Source organism: Dasypus novemcinctus, chromosome 28 (assembly GCF_030445035.2).
Source record: "Dasypus novemcinctus isolate mDasNov1 chromosome 28, mDasNov1.1.hap2, whole genome shotgun sequence".
In the NCBI taxonomy this organism is placed as follows: Eukaryota; Metazoa; Chordata; class Mammalia; order Cingulata; family Dasypodidae; genus Dasypus; species Dasypus novemcinctus.
Genome location: NC_080700.1, coordinates 27568430 through 27581989, shown reverse-complemented (window position 1 = coordinate 27581989; position 13560 = coordinate 27568430). Strand labels below are relative to the sequence as shown.

Genomic DNA, 13560 nt, shown 5'->3' with positions numbered 1-13560 from the left:
TGAGCGGGGAGGAATGGGAGAGAAATAAATAAAAAATAAATCTTAAAAAAATATATCACTCTGTAATCATCTTATGTACCTTGCTCCTCTGTTCTGATCAGTCCTTTATAAAATGAGAATGATGATACCTACATCCTGGGGTAGATGAGACGATCAAGTCCAGGACTGTACATTAGGACTTGGAGAAGAGGCTGCGGCTTTCCTCACCAAGGACACACCCTGGGAAAGCAGACCTGAGCGTTGTGGCGCATCATCTGGGCTCTTCACCTGGAGATACAGACACAAATACATTAGTCCAAAGTCAAAGCCAAGGAGGCGATCTTAAGGAATGAGGGAAAATTAGCAAGAGATTTTAGGGAAAAAAGTTTGACTTCCAAGAACTTTTGCTCTTTAAAAAAAATTTTTAAAAAAAATTTTTTGAGATACCAAGGCTGGGGATTGAACCCAGAATCTCATCTGTGGGAAGCTGGTGCTCAACCACAGGGCTACATCTGTTGCCCGAATTGAGTTTTTAGGAGGTGCTGGGAATCGACCCAGGACCTTGGACGTGGGAAGGAGGTGCTCGACCACTTGAGCTACATCCGCTCCCCTGTTCTTGATGTAAGCTTGGCGCCCTGGCTGCAAGCGCTCTTCTCTCTGCCATCTTGGTTTTTCAGAGGGCACAGACGAGAAAGCGAGAAACTGAGAAACCCTGGCTTTTGTCATTGTTGTTTTAATGCTCTATAGATGTAAATGTAGCATAGAAGCCTTATTTGAGTTTCAACGTGACACAACCTAAAACCAAAGCATGTTTACATCAGTTTTGGTGGGAGGACTGGGCCAAGATGCCTTCTGGCAAAAGAATATGCAGCCCAGGATTAGATAGGGTGTCAATTAGGCTCCAGGTCTTTGGGCTAGTTTGAGGGGTAAAGTACAGATCAGTGCCCGTCAGTCAGATTGTCCTATAGCCTGGTTCCCATGAGCTTTAGTCTGAGATTGGGGTAAGGTAGATTAATGGAAGAAGGTTGTAACGAAGATGAGTATTTTGCCGTGATATTCAACATAATACCGACGGCACAGTAAATCAGCAACCTTGGTCCTGAGACAGGAGCATTTGCCAAAGTTGATATCAACACCGGTGCCTTCGGTGATATATGATTCAAGAACAAAATTCAGCTGCATGTAAGTAAAACCCCCTTCAAAAGATCTCTGGAAAGAAGAAGGAGATGTGTTTCTTTCCTCCTATAGCTGAGAGTCTTAATAGGGGCAATCTGCAATTGACAGCTGGTCGTGTTGATTTCCAGAGCCTTCCTTCTTTCATCTATGAGAAGCCTCTGGGGCAATATCCATATCTCCCACATTTCAAGCAGCAGAAGAGCAGGGTACAAAATGGATCTCTGCTGGCCAAGTCAGCCTTTTTTTGCAAAAGCTTTCTTGAATTCTGACCCCAAACTTTCACTTGCATATCATTGGCTGACCTTTGTCACATAGCTCTCTCTTTCCATTTGCTGGGCTCCCAAAATGCTCTATACCAGAAATAGTTTGACTTTTTATACAATGGGGATTTATTAACTTGCAAGTTCTGAGGCCATGAAAGTGTCCAAGGACATCATCAGGTGATGCTCTCTTCCCAAAGACCAGCTGCCAGTGATCCTGGGCCCCTCTGTCACATGGCCAGGCACATGGCGGCATCTGCTGGGCTCTCCCTTTTCTTCCAGGTTTCATAGCTTTCAGCTACTGGGGCTTCCTGGTCTTTCTCTGTCTGTCTCTCTGTATTCATTCCATTTGTAAAGGACTCCAGTAAGAGGATTAAGACCACCTTGAGCCATGCCTTACTGAAGTAACCTAGTCAAAAGATCCCCTACAAAATAAGATTCATACCCACAGGAATGGATTAACTCTATGAACATAATTTTCTAGGGTCCATCCTGCTTCAAATGCCACATCACCTAATCTCCCTAAGGAGACTAGAAAATGTACTTTTCTTCATCTGGGCATATGGCACCCCCAACAATACTACGTTTTTTAGTAAGGGAGAAAAATGATCCTGGTATTGGGCTGGCAACCAGTAATCTGCTCCAGGAGGGCAGGAGTGGGCTACGTCTTTGGCTTTGTGCTGGTTTCAGCACTGTAGCCAGGAAGACTATTTTGAAGTTCTTGTAGGTCATTCTCCCTACAGATCCCCAGTACTGGTGGGGGTGGGGCGTACAGCCGGATTCCTGCTGATTGGCGAGCAGTCCTGGGTGGCTCTTCTGGAATGGCCTTCCTTCTTGTGTGCTCTCTTGTTTTGTCTTGTTTTGCTCTATATGTTTTCCCTCATAGGCTCCTTGATCCTTCGTGTAAATAATTTCGGGCTGGAACTATATGTTGGTATGATATTTAGGATTTCATTCTGGAGTTCTGTTGTCATCTATTCATTGCCTGTATTTTCTTTTCTACATTTGGACGTTTCAGTTTTCCCTCTGATGCTTTCAAGCAAATGAACAACACTTATTATTCTTAATGAAATTCTTTCAAATCTCATTGGTGCTATATAGAATTCTGTTAGTTTATAAAGCCTGGAAATCATTCTAGTTTCCATTTTAGAGTGCTCCTTATTATTTAGAAAAATTTAATTAAATTTTATGTTCTCCTGACTATTTTTTTCTCATACTTACAACTTAAAATTGATTTCCCATTTGTGTATTTGAAGTTGTATTTCTTTGGTACGGTAGTTCAATTCTGAAATTTGTTCGAAGTTCAGTTTTATTCTTACTTCTGATAGTATCGACTTGAAAAAAATAAAAAGAATTGCAAAGTGTTCAGCGTGCTTTTTCTTTAATAAGTCAATAAACTAGTGCTTTCACTAAATGCATATTAAGAAATTCACTTCCCATTTTCACTCCAAACCTATCTGTACCATAATAGTCTAATTAATAGTAAATAAACCCAAATTATTTTGGATGAAAAGCACAGAAATCTCTTCATGTTTGGACAAAGTTCCTTTTGTAATATTAGATGTGTGACAGGGCTACAGGATACCCAGAGATTAAATTAGGGTGAAGTGAGGGCCTTTTAGGCTGGCTCCATTCTTTCCTCTATGCTTTGTGTCTATGCCCTTTTTTTTTTTTAAATAAGTCTTTTTATTTCTCTCCCCTAACCCCCCTCCCCACTTGTCTGTTCTCTGTGTCTATTTGCTGTGTGTTCTTCTTTGTCCGCTTCTGTTGTTGTCAGCAGCACTGGAATCTGTGTTTCTTTTTGTTGCGTCATCTTGTCGTGTCAGCTCTCCGTGTATGTGGCACCATTCCTGGGCAGGCTGCACTTTCTTTCGTGCTGGGTGGCTCTCCTTATGGGGCGCACTCCTTGCACGTGGGGCTCCCCTACGTGGGGGACACCCTGCGTGGCAGGGCACTCCTTGCGCGCACCAGCACTGCGCATGGGCCAGCTCCACACGGGTCAAGGAGGTCCGGGGTTTGAACCGCGGACCCTCCATGTGGTAGACGGATGCCCTAACCACTGGGCCAAGTTTGCTTCCCGTCTATGCCCTTTTAACCTCACCCGAAACTCTGCTCCTGTTGGCAACTTCCCAACGTGTTTAATGTGCATCCTGCTTGGCGTGTTCCCGTACAGTGTGCAGGTTGTTGTGCGTGTGTGTGTATCGCTGCACAGCCTGTAGGTTGTTGGGCATGCATGTGGGTGTGTGTTTCTGCACAATGTGTAGGCTGCTGTGTGTGTGTTTCTGACAGTGTGCAGGTTGTTCTGCATGCATATGTGTGTGTGTTTGTCACTGGACAGCTGTTGCCTGTTCTGTGTGTGTGTGCCCTTGCACTGCTTTTAGGTTGTTCTGTGCATGTGCGCGTGGATGTGTGTGTCCCTGCACAGTGTGCTGGTTGTTCTGCATGCACGTGTGTGTCCCTCCTCAACATCTATTTTGTTCTCTGTATGTATCCCTGCACGGTGTGCTGATTCTGTGTGCATGCATGTGTGTATCCCACACAATGTGTCAGTTATAGTGTGTGCATGTGGCTGTGTCCTTGCACAGCATGTCCGTTGTTCCCTGTGCATTTGTGTGTGTCCCTGCAGTGTGTTGTTTCTGTGAGCAGACATGTGTATATCTCACACAGTGTGTCAGTTATAGTGTGTGCATGTGTGTGTGTGTCCCTGCACAGCACGTCAGTCATTCTTTGTGCATTTGTGTGTGTGTGTGTCTCCGCACAGTTTTTAGGTTGTTCAGGTGCGTGTCTCATTGCCTCTTGTTCTTATTTTCTCTCTCGGCACACCCGTGTGCGGCGTCTCCCTTTGATCTAACACTTTTCATTGCTGCATGATATTCTGCCGAGAGCGCTCCACCACATTTCACTGAGCTGCTTTCTCGGGTGGCTCGTGGAGGAGATGATGTTAAGGTGGGGTTTCGGTGAGCCGGAGTTGCCCGTCCTGGCAGCCTCAGATGGAGGAAGCCTCCAGCACCACTGCCCTTTGGTGGGGATGATAGGATGGGGTTTAATCACAGCCAGCCTTCTAGAAAAAGCCTCGATCCCATGGCGAGCCGAATGGCAGAAATGGCCACTTATCCTTCATCAGCTTACGTGTACGAAATTTCCACTCCATCCCAATTTTTTTACGTCTTATTTCTCACCCTTACAATTTGATTAAGTGTCAGATTCCATTACGTAGATAAGGAAAATGAAGCTCAGAGACTTAAGTACCTTATGCAGTCATATAAAAAGAAGAGCCAGAGCTGGGATTCCAACCCAGAAACTCTGAATTCCCACACGCACACACTGGCCCCACTACACTGCACCGCGTGTGGCATGAACAAGTGGTAGTGAGGAGAATTTGAATGAGCCTCTGAAATTTGTCTTGGTTTTCCTGTGGGGATTTAAGAAAAAAAACACAGAAAAAAATTCTGAAAGGAGGCTAAAAACATATTCCTAAAGCTTGTAATACGAGCATCAGGGAAGCGGATTTGGCCCAATGGATAGAGCGTCCGCCTACCACATGGGAGGTCCAGGTTTCAAACCCCAGGCCTCCTTGACCCGTGTGGAGCTGGCCCATGCTCAGTGCTGATGCGCGCAAGGAGTGCTGTGCCACGCAGGGGTGTCACCTGCATAGGGGAGCCCCACGCACAAGGAGTGCATCCCATAAGGAGAGCCGCCTAGCGTGAGAAAAGTACAGCCTGCCCAGGAATGGCGCCGCACACATGGAGAGCTGACACAACAAAATGAGACACAGATTCCGGGTGCCTCTGACAAAGAATACAGGTGAACACACAGCAAATGGACACAGAGAGCAGACAACTAGGGGTGGGTGGGGAAGGGGAGAGAAATAAATAAAAAGTTAATCTAAAAAAAAAAAAACCAGCATCAAAGTTCCAGAAACTTACAAGGAGGAAATAGAACTGTTATTTATCCAGCAGTTTTTTTAGGAGGTACTGGGGATTGAACCCAGGGCCTGATACATGAGAAACAGGCGCTCAACCACTTGAGTTATATCCTCTCCCCTTAATATATTTTATTTAATCCAGTATATCCAAAATGCTACCATTTCAATACATGTTCAGTATGAAAAAATTATTAATTTAATGAGGTATTTTATATATATATATATTTTTTGGTACTATACCTTGGAAATCCTGTGTATATTTTTTTTTACACAGAGAGCAAGCTCACATGGGATCAGTCACATTTCAAGTGCTTAGTGGCCGTGTTTGTTTTCTTGGGAGGTACCAGGGATTGAACCCTGTACTTTATACATGGGAAGCAGGCGCTCAACCACTTGAGCTACATCTGCTTCCCCCATTTCTGGCATTTTGATACATTTTTAGACACGTAGCAAGAAAATAAAAGACTAAAGGTAATATAGATGCAGCACAGAGAAACCACTTTTGGCGTCAACTGACTGAACCAGAAAGCCTAGCTAAGGAAGTATGGCACACTATGAGAATTATCACTGAAATTTAGGGATTGTACGACACGGCACCTGATCTGCAATCTTAGCCCTCATCACAAGGGGTCCTTGCCCCGTGGTGTCTTGGCACCAAAGGAGGTCGGTTTTCCACTTTGTAAGTGGTGGAGAGTACTGGAGGAACCCCACTTATCTGGCAGGATAAGTCAACCGTGGCGTAGAGGGCTAATCGCAAAGAGATGCATGGCATTTTTTCTTCCAGGGCCATCTTTCTTGGTTTACGGAATGGAGGGCAAAGTGTGAATTGCGAGAGAGAGCAGAGAAACCACTCCAAGGAGAGAAGAAGGTGAGCTGCGCCCATCTATGTAAGAATTTCTGCTAGATTGTTTCCCATGCCTTCGTCTCTTTTCTTTCTCCTCCACCCCTTCCCAGGAGCCCAAACCCTCCCCTTCACCTGGTCTTTGGAAGACCCAGGTCGATTTGAGCTGCCTTCGGCCTGAGAGAGAAGGTGTTGGCGTTTCAAAGAGAAATTCAGAAGAATCAGCAGCTGAGAGGAAGAAAGGAAACAGACAAATGCTTTTCTTTATCATGGTAATAGTAACGAAGCCTGGTCTGGGGTGCTGAGAAGAAGACTTAAGGGCTGTCCTCCCATGAGGTTCCAACCTATTAACCTCACGAGTTATCTTTACCCATCTGAAGAGTGAGTCACAAAGCCAAAATCACTTGGCTTGATTTTCTAAAAGCAAGTCAAGATGTAGGTTTGTTAATGTTCAAGCTTCGTAGAATGCAGGTAAATTCTTGAAACTCAGTAGTGGAGTTTAATAAATTGTCCTCCAAGGAGTTTTCATCATGGGTTAAGAAAGCAAAAATTAGACCCTGTTTAATTTATTCACCAGACTCTAGGTGATGGGTGTAGGCTCCAGAATTCTCCCAAACTCAGAAAAGGGTGAAAGACACACACGTGTAAATGTATACTCAGGATATACACAGACAAAACTCAGATACACAAACTCACATAGTACATCAGGCATATCTCTTATCTGGAAAATGGGAAAGTTTGACAAGACTATCTAAGGACATTTTCTGATGATAAAATTCTATGAATATACATGTTCAGAAACTTAAGAGTCTAGATTACAGCCTCCATCCCAAGTGGATTAACTAAACTGAAAACACACACATACACACACTTAGTAAGGACTTTCATCTATAATATAGTCTAGCTTTAACTTGTATCTGAAAGTAGCTATTTGAAGCTTATTCTTCAAGCCAAGAATATTGCGGTATATGTACCCCATATGTTTTGTGGCTTTTGGCAATCTACACCAGCCTTTTTCCTCGTTTTCAGTTTCTCTTCCTGAGCCATGTTCAGGTGTGGAATGAGTCCCACAATTTTCTGGATCATCGTAATCAATGGGGCACTTGTTAGAAATGTGCAAACCCAGGTCCTTTCCCCCAAGACTCTGATTTAAGGCTGTGCTAGGGCCGAGAATCTGCATTTTTGTCAAGGTCTTCAGTTAGTTCCTGATGTTTAAGCAAGTTGGGTAAAATTTGAGTTTATAAACCTGTCTATGGCTTTCAGTGCTTCCACTGAGGTCTGGCTTAAAGGAAATTAAGGAATGATTCATTGCTCCAGCCTTCCTCCTTTCCAGCATTGAAGGAGAATGCGTTGTGATTTAGCTTTAACAGTTTCTTATCAAAGACCTGAGGGGTTTGAAAATTCTCTCCTGTGAAAGAGTATTCTTAGCCCTTCCCTCTTCTCCTGGCTCTGTCTTCCTAGTTATCTTTTTGGTTTGTTTTCATCTGTTTGAAATTTTCTCTAACCTAATATTCTTCATTTGGGTTTTATCTGAGATTTTCAGCTATTTCCATAGTTTTTAAGAAATAATTTCTCCTCGTTTTGTTTTCGTTTTGAGTGAGTGTGATTTATGTCACACTTTTTGAACCTTTAAAATTATCTAAAATCGTGGACTTGATGTCGCCTTTAATGATGTTATACTAAAATAATTTCTATTTTTGGCTAATCTTAAGACCTAGCCCTGATGTTATCTTGTCAACTAATTTAGAAGGAAGACAAAGGCCTAAATGCTCTCTGTTATATCCAGGACATCTTGGCACTCACCAAAAGGTCAAACAATGCAAGCTAGAGAGATGAGTGGTATAGTCAATCATCCAAGCCAACACAGGACACACCAATTGTCACATTAGACATGCAAGGAAATAGACGTAGCCATTCTTGATAGTCATAAATTCTGGTTGCAGAGGTAAGACATGAACATGGAAAAAAAAACAACAACCCCAAAATAAAACAGAATAAAATATTTCTTTCAGAACAAGATCATTTGTAAACCAGATGAAGATTCCCAAAGTAAAATATACCTTAGTCGCTTGTATCAGATGTATTCTACCTCTCTCGCGAACATGGAGTTCTCCAGGAGGTAAGTTTCTTTCCAAAACATACATAAATGCCTACTTTTAGTATATCTTTTCACAGTCTTTTCACATAGCTATACGAAAGAATTGCCAGTCTACAAAATGGTATTAAACCATTTCCCAGTTGAGTTAATGAGTCCTTTGAAGTTGTCAGGGAATTTAGGAAGTAAAAGGAAGAGGTGAGAGAAAAGGGGTCAATTATCTTTCTGAAGGATAAGACACTTCCTCCACCACTGGAAATTTTTAGTGTTACTTATAAAAATTTTACGGGGAACAGATATTATAGCTCAAGTGGTTGAGCACCTGCTTCCCATGCATGAGGTCCCAGGTTTGATCTCTGGTAGCTCCTAAAAACAAACAAACAAACAAACCCAGCTCTCACTGGGGAGTGGATGTAGCTCAGTGGTTAAGCACCTGCTTCCCAGGCACATCCAAAAATACATATGAAAAAGACACGTACTAGAATAATGGAGAAAGAGACGCATTGAGGCTGAGGGGAGAAGTTTCCAAAATCTCTACCTAATCTACCCTAATTCTGTGGCCTGGGGAAGCTTTCTGTACAACGTTCTGTCTAGACATTCTTTTTTTTCTTAAGGTTTTATGTTTATTTATTTCTCTCCCCTCCCCCCTCCCCCAGTTGTCTGTTCTGTGTCCATTCACTGTGTATTTTTCTGTGTCCCCTTGTATTCTTGTCAGCGGCACCAGGAATGTGTGTCTCTTTTTGTTGCGTCATCTTGCTGCATCAGCTCTCCATGTGTGCGGCGCCACTCCTGGGCAGGCTGCACTTTCTTTCGTGCTGGGCTGCTCTCCTTACGGGGCGCACTCCTTGTGAGCGGGCTCCCTTACGTGGGGGACACCCCTGCGTGGCACAGCCCTCCTTGCATGCATCAGCACTGCGTGTGGGCCAGCTTACCACACAGGTCAGGAGGCCCGGGGTTTGAACTGTGGGCCTCCCATGTGGTAGGCGGACACTCTAGCTGTTGAGCCAAGTCTGCTTCCCTCTCTAGACACTCTTAAGGAGGATCAAGCAAGCCTGACCCTGAAAACTAAAGCAACACCTATAGTGAATCGAGAGCACAGAAGAATTTATTTCCCAGTTCAGTTTAGAGCTAATAGAACATACTCAAACAGAGATGGAATGGAAGCTCCCAGCATTTCTGGTATATCCCTGTTTAGAGAATTCTTTTCCTATGCATCATCTAACTTGAGCCTATTTTAGAAAAGATTTTCATTGAGTGCTTTACCAGGCTCTATGCTTAGTGCCTTCTACTTAGTATATACCACTTAATGTTCAGGAAAACCTTGCAAGATGGGCACAGTTACCATATCCATTTGACAGAGAAGGCATTTCAGGCTCAGAAGCGCTGAGCTGGTTAGTCTAGATTGAGTCAGGTTAGTAGCAGCTTAGCTGGTCTCTAGTCGGTTGACTCATCATCCCGAGGTTTTAGACCCTGGGATATACCGTGTGCACTTGTCTTACAAGTGTATGAAGATGGGGGTGTGTGTGTTTCTCTATTCCTGTAATATTAAGCAGGTGCCCAGAGCCTAGCACCGGACCCAAGGTCACGCCACTGTCCGTGGTAGACCTAGGACTTGGACTTGAGCCACCTGATCCTAAATCCTGCTTTCTTTCAGCTCTCCTGAGCTGGGAGAGTCAGGGAGATTGTCCTGTGGTGTGCAAGCAAAATAGTGGGAAGCAAAGAGCAGCAGGGCTTGTCAACAAGGCTCACACCCACAGCACCTGATCCTTCATTAACAAGGATATCCTGGGCATGTCATTTAACCATTTATTTATCTTTTGGAACACAGGAGAAGCAGTTCGTTTTGAGATTCAATAAGGTAAATGTGCTTGGACAGAATTTTTTTTTTGGGTCATGCTTCTAGAATTTGTTAAGCTGCTTTTTTGTCTGTTATTTTATTTTTTGAAGTTAAACTATACCTTAAAAGAAGATAGTAGAGAGCTCACTCTAAAAGTAGGGCTTTTTTCCTTCAACAATGATTCAAGAGTTTGGGCCAGATCTGTTAAAATATCTTCCTGGAATATGTAAATAGGAGAAGGGCCATCGACCCTAAAGAAGCCATTTCCCGCCCCCTAGTTGTAGCCTCGTTCAGATTTCAAGCCTTCTGCTCTGATTCAACACGCTGGATCTACACTGCGATCTTGTCCCTGCAGCAGGATTAACGGCATATCCAACTTTAAGAGTCCTGTGGATTCCTGCTACCAGTCACCGTGCTTATTTGCAGGGAAAATTCTCTCACTCATTTAGTGACCAATTCAGGCTCCCCCAGCTATCAGCATTTGAATCAAGCAGTTGTGTTGTTTTGATTGAAAAGAGAAACCAAGCCTTTGTTGCGGCAATTTAAAGCCGTCAGTCATTTTCCAGGCTCCTTTAATCAGTTCGAATAGTCGGGGAAGGGGCAATATATAGGGACAACGGGCTCTGACTGCGGAAATGCCAAGTGTCTCCTGCTTCTGGAAGTCTCCCTCTATTAGCTCTGGATCCCACCACTTGGCAGCTCTCAACAGCCTGGGGTGCTAGATGTTCCTCCATCAGAACGTTCTTGCATGTATTCCCAATAGTTTTCTGATTTGGATTACATCAGTCTAGACAATTATGGCAAACACAACAGGGTTGGGTGGAAACGCTGAGGGTCAAAGCGATGCCTTTGGTCCGGGAGTACATGTATTCCACAGGCAAAAAAAATGACAGGTGGACCATAGGGGGCCAAACCAAGAATTCTGTCCAAACACTTGACTCCTAGGGAAAGTCCCTTTCGGAGGGCATTTAATTACTTTGAAGTTGTTTATAGTATTTGATTTACATGCTAGGAGACATCCTGTTCACTTTCTGAAAACTACTTTTTATTGTAGTCATGTATATACATGCAAACTTTCCCATTGTAGCCACTGTCAAGTGCACAATTCAGCGGTATTATTTACATCTCCAATAGTGTCCTACCATCACCAATATCCATTATCCCACCTTTTTCTTCACCTCAAACAGAAGCTCTGCCCCCATCCCATAATAATTCCCTGTTCCCCTCACCCCTGGCCCCTGATAACTTCTAATTTACTTTCTGTTTCTATGAAATTTGCTAACTTTAGGTGCTTCAGGGAAATGTGATCATACAATATGTGTCTTTTTGTCTCTAGCTCCTTTTCACCTTTTTTTTTTTTTCCCCCCAAGTACGGGGTCAGGGATTGAACCCAGGACCTTGTATGTGGGAGGCTGGTGCTCAACAACTGCGCTACACCAGCTCTCTGCTCCTGTTCACTTTTGTGTCTAATAAAAACGTCAACACTTTAAAGGTATGAATGAGCACGTTTTCAAAAATCCTCAGTTTGCTTTGCCTTTCCTTTCATTTGCATCACATTCTCTTGTATTGCCTATAGACAGACCTAAAGCTCTGGGATTCTTAAAAATGCAACCTTGACGTTTGCAGTCGAACTCAGAGTCAAGTTCATTGGAGCTGGCTGATTTTGTACATGGAGCAGAGCCTCAAAGGGGGTGGGGTATGCCGTGGGCTTCATTCGGTTTCTGGGCCACGTGGAGAGGGGCAGCGTCGGCTCTGTATATCTGCAATAAGCGTCTGAGTCAAAGGTGCCCGTCAAAGCAGGTGGCACCCATTCTGGAGGGACCCCAAGAACACTGGCAGCTCTGGGGACCCTGTGTTGGTGAGGAGCTCCTGGGACCGAGCTGAGAAGCTTCTGTATATGCAGAGGCAGCTGGCAGGAAGAGAGCTCCTCTAACTGCTCTACCCAAGACCATCTTCTGCCACCATGCATAACCACTCTCGGTGCAGAGTGGGTGTGGCTCAGTGGTTGAGCACCTGCTTCCCAGCTACGAGGACTTGGGTTCAATCCCCGGTGCTTCCAAGGGAAAATAAACAAAGCTTAAAAAAAAGACAAAACCCTGGTGGCATTAAAATGACTTTTTGGAAGGCATCCACACACATCAAACCCCAGTTTGTCTACCATTCTGGCTAAAATATTTGCCTGCTTCTTTTTCCCAATCCCGAACGCCGATGAAATGAGATGGGTAATTTCCCTCTTCTAAGCCAGGATCTGCTCCATACTCTCTTCCGGAAACACCTCCTTGGCTTTTCCACTGCCTGGAGGCCAAACGTTACAGCCTCCCGGATACTTTCTAGAGTGGATTTCCTCGCTGGCCAACTTCTGCCTGCACTGATGAGCCAGCGGCTCAGACTTGAAATCCATTCTGTAGCTGTTTCAGGTCTCCAGGTGCCTCCAGGGCAGGTAATACAGGTGTGCCTCCTTCTAAAGGTCCCGAGACTCTTCCAAGAAAAGCTCTTGGTCCAAGCAACTGGTTCCCGGGCACTGACAAAAGCCAGTTTCTACCTGGGAGCTGGCTATACTGTAAGCACAGCGGCAAATGGCTTGGCCTTTGGGCACCTGTCACAGCCCAGCTTGACAGGTAGTCAGTGCCACAGGCGGCCAGGCTGCCTTCTGCTCAGAGTCCCTCCAAGTGCTTTGCTCTCAGCTGCGTTGACTCCCAGCCCAGCTCACACACCGGAGGAGGTGCAGGCGTTCCTGGAACTCCTTTGTTCAAATGTTCTGGCCTCACAACGAGAAGAAACAGTGAAGGATCAGGATGACCGGACTGGGCTCCTGGGTGGTTGTGCAACACCAGGCAGTTCATTTTTTGTCTCTGGAATCTGTTCTTTCCGAAAATACACCAAACATGGGAAGCAGACATGGCTCAACTGATAGCGCACCCACCTAACACATGGGAGGTCCTGGGTTCAATCCCCAGGACCTCCTGACCCTTGTGGTGAGCTGGCCCACGCGCAGTGCTGCAGCACGCAAGGAGTGCCATGTCACCCAGGGGTGTCCCCTGCATAGGGGAGCCCCACGCACAAGGAGTGCACCCCATAAAGGAGAGCCGCCCCCTGCGAAAAAAGTGCAACCTGCCCAGGAGTGGTGCTGCACATACGGAGAGCTGACTCAGCAAGATGATGCAACAAAAATAGAGACACAGTTTCCTAGTGCCGCCTGGTGATGCAAGCAGACGCAGAAAAACACACAGCGAACGGACAGAGAGCAGATGACCAGGGAGGGCAGTGGGGAGAAATAAATAAAATAAATCTTTAAAAAAAACACCAAACAGAACGATAATTACTCTGTGTTCTGCCGCCCCAGAGACAGTGAGAGAACCAGAGGAGAGTATGGAACTAACCATTCTTAGAATTAAGAAAGAAGCAGAGTTGAGTTTCTACCACTTTCTAGGCACCATGGGTTTCATT

At 44.7% G+C, this 13560-nt stretch overlaps 1 long non-coding RNA gene across 2 annotated transcripts in view; it reads left to right on the top strand.

The window, feature by feature from the left end:
• LOC131276368 (uncharacterized) overlaps window positions 1-13560 on the top strand; it is a 146394-nt gene that overhangs the window by 124167 nt on the left and 8667 nt on the right. The window contains exons 3-5 of one of the 2 annotated variants that reach the window (XR_011647712.1): window positions 6125-6208; window positions 6295-6453; window positions 8194-8300. This is a non-coding gene — a long non-coding RNA (uncharacterized lncRNA). The remainder of the gene's footprint in view (window positions 1-6124; window positions 6209-6294; window positions 6454-8193; window positions 8301-13560) is intronic. The other variant, XR_011647711.1, reaches the window with a different exon arrangement.